The sequence below is a fragment of the Aphis gossypii genome, chromosome X, assembly GCF_020184175.1.
Source record: "Aphis gossypii isolate Hap1 chromosome X, ASM2018417v2, whole genome shotgun sequence".
NCBI lineage: Eukaryota > Metazoa > Arthropoda > Insecta > Hemiptera > Aphididae > Aphis > Aphis gossypii.
The window spans coordinates 24958004-24973682 of record NC_065533.1 but is presented as its reverse complement, the minus strand read 5'-3'; the positions used below and the strand labels follow the sequence as shown (position 1 = coordinate 24973682).

Genomic DNA, 15679 nt, shown 5'->3' with positions numbered 1-15679 from the left:
ACTTAATCTTTTTTTACATGTCGAGTAAAAAATTTATAATAAGAATTATAAAGTATAGATGATAGTAATTCCTTTGTTTAAATTCTGATTTTTTAAGCAGTCCCTAAAAATAGATTTTGTAGAATGTTATGTTATTAGTTTATTAGGAATACTAAAACCGATCAAAACAGTCAATAGTTTATCTTTATGTTGTTATAAACTTGATTGAAGTCAGTGTATTACGCGTGAATAATAAAGTAAATTAATTAGTTATTCTATTTTAAACAATAGTACACATACGAATATTAAGCCTAACCTTCGTCGAAAAACATTAAGTAAAACAATATTTTGATTTATAGATACATGAAATGCCATCTAATAAAATATCTCAAATAATATTTAGTTATAAGTGTAATATATCTGTATTGATATCATATTATTATTTTCATAGTTATATGAAATATTCGGAATTTTAAAATATTTAATCGTATTTAAAAGAAAGAAAAACTTTAAAATAAAGATTTAATTTTACCTTTATTACTTTGATATAATTTATTTCAAGTAAGTAATGTTTCGCATAAAGAAAACCTCGCCATTAAAAAATGTCATGTCTAATGTATTATTTAATTTTAAAGTCGTTCTCATTTTTTACGAGCAATTACAGAATATTTTAGACATAATAACTCCATGTCTAACAATGTATGTATGTCCATTTCAATTTTTAAAATATTATAAAATGTACATAAAGAGTTTCCCACGAGAGTTTATTCATTTTTGTAAGCTTGTATCTCTTAGATAAATAAAATATGTTGAATTAAGTTTTTTTCCGTTAAATTGTAGCAATATATGATAACTGACACTATATATCATTTATGTTCCTATGAAAATACGTATAAAAATTAAAAACATATTTTATTAATAAAATACCTATTTCAAGATTGACAAAATTTAAAATATTTCTCTCATATTTTCTCCCTCTCAATTTGGTATCATTTTTGTACCTATATTATTTAACGTATCGTTTTGTTTTGTAGAACATAATAATATCATACATAATATCATAATACGCGGCTATTTGAAATATATTATAATGTACCTACATCATGATAATATTATGATATTATTGTTGCTGTAAAATATCAAGTAGAAAAATAGCCTATTCGTGTCGATTTCACGCACTGACGTGTTTCACGTATAAATGTGTGTTATGATCATGCATGCAGGGACCGTTGAAAACATTTTTATTTTTTTTATACTTGAACAAATATTCATACTATTACGATCATACTGGGAGGAACACACGTGTTGTAGCTTTATGGGAATAATGCTCAACCTGTACGCGTTTTATCCATTCGTTATTTTTATCATTTCATTACATTACTAGTTAATAACTGGTATTAATAACAATATTACAACTATATTAAAATATATAAATGTAGGTTTATGTAGGTAGTTTAAATTTAATATATCAATTTATAAACGCCAAAAACTAGTTCTTTTTAATGTTCATGAATATTATACTTTTTGAAAATTATCCCTGTACTATATGCTGATATGTAATTATCGTTTCATTATCGATTATCTGCTACTAGATAGTATTGGAAAAATAATCGTAAATATTTTTTGAATTAGAACTTTCAGGGTGCCATAGTAAATTAAAACACTGTATTCTGTTAAAAAATATTCCAAAAGGTTTAATTATTTATTTTAATAGGTAATAAAATTAAGACGCACGGCGTTATAATTAGGCAATTTAGGTACACCGCGGTCGTGAAATTAATTATTGTTTTCCGGTATCTCTCATAATAATAATTAGAATAATGAATTAGGATCATATAAATAATTTTATATAATATATAGGGATGACTGATAAGAAAAATAAATAAATTTAATACAGATTGAATATTATGATAAAAAATAAATTGTTTTTAACTAAATAGTTGTTGTTAAATTACAAGTAATTATTAAAGATTCATAAATTTACCATTTTTCATAAATAATGTATTATAGTTGTATACAATGGCTTCACCTCATTCTCCCTAAATCACAGATTTTTTTTCAAATTTTTCGAATATATTATCTATTTTAATACATATTTATATATATCATATATTATGTTCTACAGTTATTAGTATTTTGTATACATGTTTTTAATTGAAAATTAATTATTATTTAACACTGATTAGTATTTCCAAAATGTTGATGTGATTGAGAAATAACTTACAAAATTACATAATTCTTGTTAATTTTACTTCTTATTTTTAATATTTCTCTAATATATATTGAAATATTTGATATGTTAAATAAATATTTTTAAATTAAGAATATTTGTGAAACTAAAAGAATCTCAAAAATTAGTTGTATAACATTTTAAATTATTAGATTAATAATTTTTAAAAGTGCACTCATTTTTTATATAAAACTATAAAGTAATATAATTTGACTACAATATTATACTATAAATTATAATATGTAAAAAATAAATTCAAAAAATATAGCAGGTATTCTTGTGAAAAAATTACTTGGCTTCCAATTGGATTTTTTAAATTGACACAATTTCCTCTCGTGAATATGCAAATGATATATACGTGCATAAAATTCTGAGGCCCTGAATTATTTATTTAGTTTTAACTCGAAATTTTTAAGTACCTTAGACGTCTTCACAATATATTATGTATGTGTGTGCATTTATATTATATAGAAAGTGAGTATAAAAACGGGTAAATATACTTATATCATTATTGATGTATATAAATTTCGAGCGTTTTGATCACGTGTTAAGATGTTATAATGTATGAATTATTAGAAATTAACCATATCGAAGACAAATGTGTGAATTATATTAAATTGTAAAACTGTGATTTAAATTTGTTATTATATAATAATATATAAATATATTTGCAGTGCTTCATGTTTAGTAGGTTAAATACATGATTTATATTTTCTAAAATATATAGTATTAAATTAATAAAATACAATCTTAGCGATTATAACTTCGAGTTAAGAAAACAATCATTATTTCTCTTGGTTATTAAGTTATTTATATATATTTTTTAGACATTTTAAAGAAAACGATCATTATACTGCGTAAACACACTGGGAATTAAGAAAAAAAACCAAAAAAAAATCAAATCACATCTAGTTTTGTGAGAGCCTACGAGATTTTGTTAAGCTTTCGACTTAGCCTAGGGACACGAAATAAACTATATAAAAGGGAGCTCAGAATACACTACATTTATATTTCCTCTGAAAATTAGTTAAATACTCCTTCATTATTATGTTAACCGGTTTTAAATATCGTTATGAAAATATGATATTCACTAATTTCAATAATTTTTGCCTCTCTTCGAATATTACAATGACGTTATTTTAAGTCCATAATAGTATTGCATATGGTCTATTTTTTAATGCGAGTAACCGTGAAGTTCTTCGTTGGTCATCGTCCACGTTTGTTCTTCTCACGACAGTCTCGTCATAAAATCCATTGTTGCAGTGTCTTCTAATGCTTATTTTTTTAATCATGTTAAGCTTTTCAGTCAGTGAGAAAGAAATCGTCCGGTGAAACTAAGTATTGAATAAGCCTAAAAACTAATTCAAATCACATCCTAACCAACTAAACTCACCATCCTCTTTACGAAGATTACGTATCGGGTAGTTCGTAAAGGTAGCACATGCATTAATCATCTTTAATGTTATCACGTTCTGTGTATAAATAGTGACCATTTCGTACCCCGCTTATACTATTGCTTAGAATTAATTGTATTTATGTATTATCTGGTACATATATGTATAATTTACATATTACTAGAGTTCAGTGAGTCCAATTAAAACCTTGGTAAAATAGTACTGGAACTTATTATAAATATTAAGGGTTATTATTGTAGATTAACTTTGCTCCATAGCATTCATACACGCATAATAAACTATGCGTATAATATGTATGTAGCTTTTAGTAGATCTGCTAACTACAACGTTATTATATTTTTGTTTTTGACAAAATTCGTGACATTGTTATATAATTGGGTGTTACGTAAATTCAGTGGACGGAAAGATAAAAACACAAAAACGCCCCGAGTATAGTATAGAATATTATTAGTCTTTATAATAAATAACAATACGTGCATATTATATATATCTAATCAAATAAGTCAAACCTATAGTGTGAGGAGCATTGAAATAACACTTACGAGGAAATTTGAACTAATATGTATTTTTTTTTACATTGACCACTTTGTCATATAATCGTATTAAATACGAAATAATAATAGATAGATAGGTAATAAATAGAGGCTTCCTAAATACATAATTAAGTAAAATATACGAATCAGGAGTCACTTCAGCTTAAGAGTGGAAAAGACTATATTCAAATTGTAATCTATTAAGTAATTTGGGTAAAAAAGTACATTTGATATGATTACGAATTTAGTCGGTAGAATAATATTTATAATGTGATTCACTAACTACTGTTCAATAAAAATAAAATAAAATTGTCATTTTTGTCAAAATCGAACTTGTACCTAAATATTTGCGAGTGTATGTGTGGGGGAGAGGTCATTATAAATTACATACGCGATAGTCTCGATGTTTTAAATAATAAAATTATAACATTTTATACGTTATACCTACATTATAAGCGAAGAAGAATTTTTGAACTCGAGTCAAACACTGATACATCAATCGTCAAATGTCTAACTAAATTACAAATACAAACATTTTATCAATGATCTTTTAACAGCACAAGATATAAATCAATCAGAAAATTTTGTAAATTAGGTACTTTAAAAAGTATTTAATTATAATAAGTTAAATACATTTTTTAATAACTATAATATATGTTTATTACATTTTTTATTTAACGTATGTTTTATTATTTTTTTAAATTTTTGTTTAGTTTTTTAATTTAGTTTTATCAGTTTTGTCCTACACCAAAGTGATAATTTTAAGCAGCAACCATCGTATATGTATATATATGCGTATATTGATCAATGTTTTTTCAGCTACACAACACATAAGTGCAAATTGTATCTATTTTTATTCGCTGTGGTTTTATATAATAATTCATCAAATAAGATACTTTTTTATTTGTTTATATTGTTTTGATTTCTGTCGTGAATTCGTACCCGTATCGATCATGTAGACCGATTTCGAATTTGTCATGCAGCTTTTGCATTAACCATTGGTTTATTTATTCGATTTTATTTGATATAGGTAACTTTTAAACTGATCGCTAATACTACGCTTCGACCTTTTAAACGTTTCATGTCCAAATCACATGGGACACCAATGGTTATAAATTGTTAACATACACACTAATCTCGAGGACGAAATGACGACATTTCAAAAGTTTATATGAAGGTATGACTGAAGAAAAATAATCATTAACGTGTATACCTACGTCCTACTGTAGTTTATAGTTTACTTATTTAATGTTATGTAAATCATAACTATAATATACTATCATAAACACACAATCAACGATAAAATACACAAATTATCTTTTAGTTTAAATATAAAATATTTAATCATTTTTAAAGTATTATCTACATTAAACACGTATTATTATTTAAAGTAACAATAATTATACAATATTATCATACGGTATATTATGGGCTATATGGCAGGGGTGGTCAAACTTTTTTTGGTCACGATCTACTAAAAATATACTTCAACTTTGAGGATCGACTTCCATAAAACATTTTTTTGATTATTGAATAAAAATAATTATTAAAAATCATTTAGGGCGCTTGGCCTTAAAAATAAATTGCATAATCATAACATGATCGACTTTGAAATTGTCCGTGATCAACCGGTCGATCGCGATCGACTGTTTGGTCGTCCCTGGGCTTTGGTATCAATAAATTATCAACATATAAAGTATATAATTGTTACATTTTTATTTTATTGATATTCTGTAATCGTTATGTTTAGTTCAACAAAAAATATTTTTATTATTAAGTTTACGTGTTGTGTATAATACCATCGTTTTTTTTTTTTTTTAACCTCCTGATGTACAATTATGTTTTTTAAATTTTTCGGGGTGTATAACTATGTAAATTGTGCATTGTACAACAATGATTATTTATGTTTTTGAAAAATATATACATAGTATGAATTATAAAATTTTTTTATTAGTAAATATGTCTACTTTTTACTAAAAATATGATACATATTATATTGGTAATACAAGTTATTGTTTCATAATATAAATAGGTAATATAATGTATCGAAAAAAAAATTTCAATATTTCAATCAAATTATAGTTATCATAAATTACAGTCCAAAGTGATTTGGTTCTATTAATTAATTTTATAGAACATCACAATGCCATCTATATATTGAATGAAATATAAAATGTAAAATTACATATCTAACTATAATATATAAAACAGCACAAGTATTATGTGTTATAATGTCATACAGAATAATATTATTATACCACTAAATGATATTTTCTTATTAAATCTATTTGAATATATATTTCTTTAACACATGTTAGTACCAGAATATTAATAATTTAAAATTTGCTCATTACAACTTAAAATGCCTTCTGGGACAACTCCAATAATGTGAAAATATCAATTTTCTTAAATTGTTGTGTTTTATTATTTTTCTTTGACTCTTAGAGACTAATGAATTTAATTTTACTTTGTTACCTAAATTACTTTTAGATTCTGAGCGAAACAATGAGTTTATTGATTTTACAATTTTGTGTTTTTATTGTATGTCTACCTATATAGAAGAAAAAATTGTCTTTGATTTTGAGGATAGTATCTGATAGAAAATTGTATCTAGTTTCTACTTTGAAGATGTCAATATTGAAAATTCCTAATATTTTTTAAAAATAATTGGAAAATACAAAAAAAATTACTGTGTGTAATCTGAATTTTTTAAACGTATACATAAACATTTTCTAAACATGTCATCTTATTTATATCAGTTTATAGGTACCATATTATAAGTAATAATAAAATAAATTGCTCTAATAATTAATAGCAGTATATTTATACGATAATAGGCTAACAGACTATATCCACTTGGAATTATTTTTTGTATAATCTATATCATAATCATATAGTGTACCTATTTGTTTTATTGATAAACATAATGCTACTATATAGATTCATTAATTAATTATATTAATATCACTCTATCCTATCCTAACTATTCTAAAAAAGAAAAAAATATTGAACTTGTTTTGAGCTTAGATATCTTGAACTGTTTTACTCTATAAATTAATATTTATACATCGTGAGTAGATGTGTTTGTTTGTTTATTATTTTAAGAAATAATACATAGTACGTGAATAATGTTTTAGTATTTTTTTTTATATTCATATTCCAACTATTTTAGTTGTGTTTCTAAGAAATTGTTAATATATTTTTTTATACGGATATTATTATTGAAAGACGGATAATATTATATTCATTCGAAGTGATTTTAACCTGGTTAAATAATAGCTTTAAATTGTAACAATACATATTTTATGACATCTTCAATAATTCCATGTAAATTACGTTGGTATCTGTTTCAATATCCGTGTAAGTATCAAATCCAACATAATTTGCAAGGTATGAGTACTTTTTCTTGTAATGTTTACACACAATTAGGTTAAAGTCATTGGAATAATTAAGCTATGATATAAAAAAGAACATTTGTTACAATATTAAAATTCGCTTACACTATATAAATAATTTGTTTTATAATATACCATTAAATGAGTATTGGAAAAATGTCTAAGAATTCTTTATATTATAATATGTAATATAATAAAATAATATATTTAAAGATTAATTTGAAAAAATAAATAATTACAACGTTTTCGCATTTATAAGTCTACGACTAAAGTTAATGAATAAAAAGAATTGTTCATTCGATCAAATAATAACGGTAAAAAATAGTAAATTATTAATAAAGTTAAACAATAGACTTGAAAACATTACTGTAGGAGACATTGACAATATGATTTATTTATTTTTTGGAATTATATATTATTATTATAAAAACAAGTATGCGTAGAAGTATTTGTATTAAGTTTGTTTTATTTTGAGAGTCATGAACAAATAATCTACCTTTTATACTTATTATTATAAAGTTAATCAAAAGAAACAGTAGGTATTTATTATTTCGTGGTGGAATTCAGACCAAGTGAATGTTACTATCGATTTTAATAGTTATAAACGCCGAGTCGCCTCTAAATCCCAGATGGGCACGTGAACTTTAACAATTATAAATTTGTCGTTCGACCATCTAGTATTATTTCACTGGGCGGTGAACTACTTAAGATCTCGTACGGCTTACCTTTTTCAGTATAATCATTTTTAAACGAAAAACTGTAGAAATTTGAGATAAAATATCAAAATAATTATATTATTATTACAAGTTTGCAGCCGTTTATTAATTGATATTTTTTTCGCTAAGTATTTAATTATAATACGAGTATACCATTATAACGTCCATAATATAATATTTTTAATATTTGCACGAGTACCTACAACATTTAAAAAAAAAAATAATAATAATATTTTAGCTACGCGTTGTAATATAATACATTAATATAAGAACTATCTATTGATTCTGTATAAATATTATATGATTTTATAATAGTCTGCTATATTATTGAACGTTGTCTACGTGATAGTTAATATAATTGAATAGCACGCAAAACATATTATTTAAATAATGCCATCATTATTCTTATCACCAATGTATAGTGTTATTGTTATATGAAAAAAAAAATATATGATACAATAAATAATTAAATGTATTACAATTTCTAGAAATTTTTAGTGAATGTTTTTTTTTAGATCATTACTAAATGTCTTTTATAAAGATTTATACTTCTAAAATTAATATAGTAATATTATGATGCCATCAGCATGATTATTTATTTGTTAGTACTTATTTCAGATGTAGATCTTGTAATTTTAGTTATTTATCTTTATTAATGCAATTATACACATTTCGTTTAGCTTCTAAACTAATTCTTAACAAATTATTTTAGGGTAGTTACTGATTACAATGGTTTTTTGACGTATAAACATAGTATAGTGTTACAGTGATACAGATTCAGAAATATACGTAGATACGTATTAAAGAAGCCGTAATATTAGTCTGAAAAACTTATAGAACATATTTCAAGTTAAAGTTCTGTAAAACTAATAAAAGTCCCGTACTAAATTATGTAATTTTAAATAGGTCGTTATACGGAGATATATGGTGACAATAAATGCAAATATTATATGTATTTACCTATATTTATATAGGTATTATTATTTTTAGATTCTGAGTGAAGCGAGGAATGTATTGGTTTTAGAATGATGTTTATTTCTTTTTTTTCTTATTTTGGAAACACTTTTCTCCTCCTAAACTTGCTCAAAAGTATCAAGTGTAGCATCTTTTTTGAAAGGTATTATTTTTGAGCTGATGTTTTAGAGAGGTCATTTTTCGATTTTCGAAACGGTACTCGAAATAAAAACGGTTAAGTGAGAAAAACGTACGATTTCACGATTTCACGATTTTATAATTTTAAATAATTACAGACGATGTTTTCTACCAGAAATATTGTAAAATATAATAAATTAATTAAATTAATTTTATTTTTTAACTACTTTTGTGTTTTAGATATACCTATTTATTTATTTTACTATATAACAGATTATAGATTATTCGTAATGTAATACTATCCACCGAGCTTCACTTAGAATCGTTTAATTAACAATGGTATAAGTACAGTTGCTCACAGATAAAAATTAAATAACCTTATGTATCCCACCTTCCCGACATATTTTTAAAGTTTTTTTATATCGGTTCATGCAAATAAAATATCAGTTAGGTCAGTGTTTCTCAACCTTTTTTGTTATAGGGCCCCCTAAATGTAATGTAAAACTGCCAAGGTCCCCTATCAATCAAAATCATTAATTATTTTTTATTATTTTTTTATTTTTTATATAATATATAAATAATAATATATACACATTTTTTTCATAATTACAATATTATGCAGCAGACCACATTAGATATTTTAATGCAATCATCAATTACCTTATGCTATATGAAATAAGTATTTAAATATAGACTAAATTTGTTTAGTTCACACAATAGTTTATTAATAAGATCATCCACATTAGCCCTTAGTTTTTTGTCTTTTTCTCTGCAATTCTTGCTTGGAATAATTTTTTTTAATTTTTTTTTTTTTTTTTTTAACACAATAGGTAGATGTACGATTTGTTATTGCTTTAGTATATAAGGACGTCTATGCCTGAGCGATGTCACAGCTCGTCTACCCCGTCCCCTTTCTCTTTTTGTTCGAGAAAATGTTATTTTTGGCACATCAAACCATGTCAAGCCAGCTATATTTTTTTATATAAGTACACACTTAATTTACTATTGTTGTACCAAATAATAACCCGCGATACGAAATACACAATTTTATGTATATATTATACACTATACAGAGTGATTATTATATTACGAATTGTTCATTCATTCAGTAGACTTCTGTTTTTAAAAAAATATTTTTTGCATAATTTGTCATTCTGTCATTGAAACAAAATATTATATATTTTTAAATTATTATTATTATCAGTTTTTAGATTTAATTGATAATGAACAATTTTATTTTCATAATCAGAGAAGACATTTCGTTGAGAATTGCAAAATATAAAATATATTAATATAAGATATTTAAGTTCTATCCAGTATTGTTAATCAGTTAAATTTATAATTGATTCAAGTTTAAATAAAATGAGCGAAGTAGTGATTAAAATTGTATGGGGCGCTCTTAAAATATTCTATTCCGTCTTTTATAACTTTTTTTTAAAATACCGTACGAAATAAGTTCAACAGTTATGTTTTTTTATGTAAAACAATTGTTAAAACGTTAAAAAAACCATTTTTGATAAATTTTTATGATACCATCACTGATTATATACACAATATACTACCTACTTATAATATGGATCAAATCTTAATTGCAAAATAAAATAAAATACTTTGAAAAAGTATCTAAAAAATATCATAATATATTTTAATTTTCGTAATGCGGATATTTAAAAATTAAAATATTTTACATATGTTATACTAAAAGTGAGGTAAACGGAATAGTAAAACAATCAAACAAAACAATTCACGTGTTGTAACCATTGAAATTATAAGAAAATATATTTTTTAAAAGCTCGTTTAATGTAGTAAATGTAGTATTATGGCTTTTGACCACGGGGGCCATTTGTTTTATATTTTATTCTGTAAAGCCATGAATCGATCGATGGCGTAGGTATAAAATGTATAATATATATTTATGATGATGGTGGTGGTGTACACAAACATTGTTTTTGTAGGCGAGAAAGAGAGAGTAAATAAAAACTAGGTTCTCAAATATTTTTCTAGTCTAATTCGTCCTGTGCGAGGTTGTACACATTGTATATGGTTACAATTTACAAAACACGAATACAAAAACCTGCCAAAAACCTTTGTGTAATAAAAATAAATCTATAAAAATGTTAATAAATTAATTATCTATAAGATTTTAGTACTTCGTATATGTAAATTATATTAGATAAATATGTATAGGTGATTAGTAATCAATTAAAATATAAATGTAAAAAGTTTCAACAATTGTCGTAGATTTTTTATTTTATGGGGTTTAGTGGTGTATATTTAATATATCTAACCGGGGTATGTGACGGGGTGCAATTGTGTCTATGGTTAACCAACCGTATCCAATTGACGATTGTATAATAACAAGTTGCATATTGTATTATTATTATTGTGTTAAATCAGTTATTTATTAATCAAAACATCACAAACAAACATTATAGGTACAATAATAATATCATTATACACTTATAGACTAATAAATATTTTAATTTTCAAGTATACCACTCACACGACAAATTTCCCGATCTAAATTTATTTTCCAATGGTCGATCAATTGAAAGTCTAACAAATTAGTTCTGAGCTTAAGTACCTAATTAAATTTAAACAAAAGTTACGAAGTGTACGTACGTTTTAATGCGGGTGAGATGCGTTGAGTAATAAAACGGTAAACGTCTAACTAGTTACAAATTTAGAAAATCAGTAAACGCTTGTAACTTCCTATTAAAGTTGTTGTTTTTTTTTTCACAGTAGTAGTTTAACGTACACTCGCGACTTTCGATCCTTTATTAAAGTATATAACTTAACTCGTTACGACTTATATGTTTTCACCGATCGCGAGACATGTTCTTTCGCCGTTTCTATCGTTCGCCAAATACACGCTGAACTGAAAAATATAATTAAATCACTGTGTGTTTCAAAATAAATTATTATATTAATTCAATTGCAGACTTGCGTCGTACCTACCTTACAATACGGTTTAGTGTTACTTAAATTTATTAATAATCATAAAAAATAAATAATTAATAGATCTTATTAATGATAATAAAACATCTTTTAAATTCGTTTGTTTGTGTAGCATGTACGATAACTGTAGAAACATCTTCCTACATTAATTTTAAATATTAGATATTTAAGTAGCAGTGATTATCCTCGTAATATCGTTGTTGAAGTAATGTAAAAGTGACCAAGATAACTGAATTGCCTATAACAAATCGACTTTTATAATATTGGTCGATTAGTGATATTGTGTTAATTGAGTACAAATAAAAATTGATAACATATATAAAATAATAATACTAATAATATGTATCAATGTTATTACGCAACATAAATAAGCTATTTAAAGATTAATTTTATCAATTACTTACGGCACTTAGTTTTCGATTACAGTAGTATTAAATGTGTAAATTCGTAAATAAATGGCTTCGTACAACCCTTAAGTCGGATCACATATAATGATATATATTTATATAAATTAAGCTGTAAAAATGTTCATTGTCGAGAATTTTCTGTTATTGATATAAAGCTGTTGTTATCAACACAATGTCTTTTTGATAATATGTTTAGGAAGAATTATTTTTTTAAAGCTATTTTGGCAATATTTTACTGAATAATATTAATTAAAATTTAATTATATAAACATATTATTATTTCAAGTGTAGCTATATGAATTTATTGGTTTGAAAAATGATGCGTGTATTTAATTTTTGTGTCCAAAATTTATTACCTTTCGGAAGAAAAAGTATTTTCCAATCTTCAATTATATGAGTGTAGTCATTTTGTCATTTATGGTATTCGATCGAGTCTAGTTGTAAGTTTGGGAGTACAAAACTTCCAGTAGTTTTCAAGTATATAAGAAAAACCTAAAAAAAAAAGTACAGATAAATGGGAATGTGTATCACAATATCAGTTTCTAAAATTGATTTAGTTATTTTCTTGTAATTCAAACTTGAGATACCTCAGAGATTTTTCATTTTTCCATATTATGTTATTTACACTAACATATTCTAGACATAACATAATTTTTAAAATATTCAGACTGATTTTTATTTAGTATTTACGAATTTATGTATATTTTTTTTTCTATGAAGATTTGTAAAAAAATATTATACAAGATTCAATATATTTATATATTAAAGCAATACAACTATCTATGAATATAAAATTTTAAGTTCTCAAATTTATTTTATTTTATAAAAGTGTTTGAAATAAATAACATTTTTGGAAACATACTGTCAAAAAAAAAAAAATACAAAAAATTAGATTTCAAATTTAAGTTAAAAATGTTTAAAATGTAGTTAAAGTATACAAATGTATTAATAAGTTCCTCATAAGTTGCTCTTATATTAATCTAAAAATTTTAAATACATACTTTTTTTTACTATATTTTATATCAAAATATTTTACTACAATTGTATATTTATTTAATGTTATTACAAAAATATTAATTAAGGTATAATAATGCTAACGACAATAATAATTTAATGTAGATAAAAGAAGGCATGTTACAGTTTGATTTTCAATAAAAATGATATCTTAAGATATGGTGCACATTGATTGTAGTATTTTTAATAAATTTACGATAGAAAATCCTTAATATGTTGAAACTCATATAATTAATAATAATAAATAACATGTTACTGTTTCGAACGTGATGCGACGATTTATAGTTTTCAAAATTTAATAATTCAGAGTTGACCGATCGTGTTGTCATGCGTGCCATTATAGTTGTATGTATGCGTTTAATTTGTTTTATATTACATAATACTCAAATTCATAAGTAAAATAATTTTATTAAAACACGCTTGACTAAATTAAAATAAAAGTTACACACAATATTGTGTAAGGTATATTATTATAGTGCCATGGCTCACTGCTTAAATTCTCTTGTCTGTTTAATAATACATAAACAAGACGTGTCTTATGATTTCCATTAACGTATGTATTTTTACTGTCGATTATAATTAATTTTCCTTCCATAATACTTATATCGGATTCCAGGTGGTATAGGTATTATGCCGGAAAAACATGTTAACCACCTTCTGTCTATATACCATTGTTCTGTTGTTATATTACTATGGCATGAAAGCCGTGGTGAGGGTTGATTGGACTTAGTAATTTATTTTATAATTGAATCTATATATAGAGGTAATATTATGAATAAGTAAATAATAATATAAACGCGTTACGCCCTGACTGTCTTTTGCTGTTATACATAATAATATTATAGCTCATATGACGCAGGCAATATAAAATTGTGTACGTTTATTTCTCATAAGTTTTTGACAAAACTATTTTTTTTTTTATTGAAATTCAAAGTTTATGACTTTAAGTGTTTTAAAAAAAATATTTTGATTTTTTCAACTAATTATTTGAATGTACCTACATAAAATTAATTTTGAACTTGTAGTAAATTATTAGTACTAATTTATTGTTTTAACTTAAGTTTAGCAGAATATTCAGATTTTTGTTCTTATTCTACTACTAGTCCTATCAGTTCATCTTGAACATAAAAAATATATATGATTATTAAATATAAAAATGTTTTCATAATTTATAATAGGTATTAAATTATTACAAAGTAGACATTTTATTTCTATAATTTCACAGAAGTGTTCAATATTTTTCTCTATTGTTAGAACAAGTTCTCCAAGTACACCTGCAATTACTTCTCATTCAATCATTATTCTGTATTGCCATATAGATGATTGCGTTAAATTTACTTAATTTTAAATTAAAATTCTAATCGATTGTAACATTTTATACATTTTTAAACGATCTCTGGGGGGATTATTTTTACTTCTCCACTACAATACAATGTTCCCGAATAAAATAATCGATAAAGAATTTGTGTGTATATTTTATTATACATATTGTAGACGTTTTAAATATTTGCGTGATACGTGTGACCTTTTGACGGCCATTTAATAAAATAAAAAAAATCAACTAACAAGTGTGGTATTATGCTTATACATACACACTAAATGCACAAATATACTCGTGTATATTGATTAAATAGTTTGTTTATATAATATATCGATGTATTTCAGCTGGCTTCGCGTAAGCATTTTGACATTTTATTGATATTAAAAAAAAAAAAGAAGAATACTAATAAAAACATAACCAAATGTCTTGGAATAAATATAATATCATGTGTAGCTGTATAATATAATATATTTAGGGTATTTCAATTATGGATTATACCATATGCGTTCAAACGTTTTCGATGCTAGTTAAATATATTAACTATTTAAATTGCATTGCATTATTCTACATTTATAAATCACGCTATCGTTATGCGAATTGCTTACGAATATATCGGAGG

The 15679-nt window shown here is 24.3% G+C and overlaps 1 protein-coding gene across 3 annotated transcripts in view; it reads left to right on the top strand.

Moving 5' to 3' along the window:
• LOC114124529 (GDNF family receptor alpha-1) overlaps window positions 1-15679 on the top strand; it is a 187612-nt gene that overhangs the window by 88432 nt on the left and 83501 nt on the right. The gene's annotated exons all lie outside the window — the stretch shown is intronic.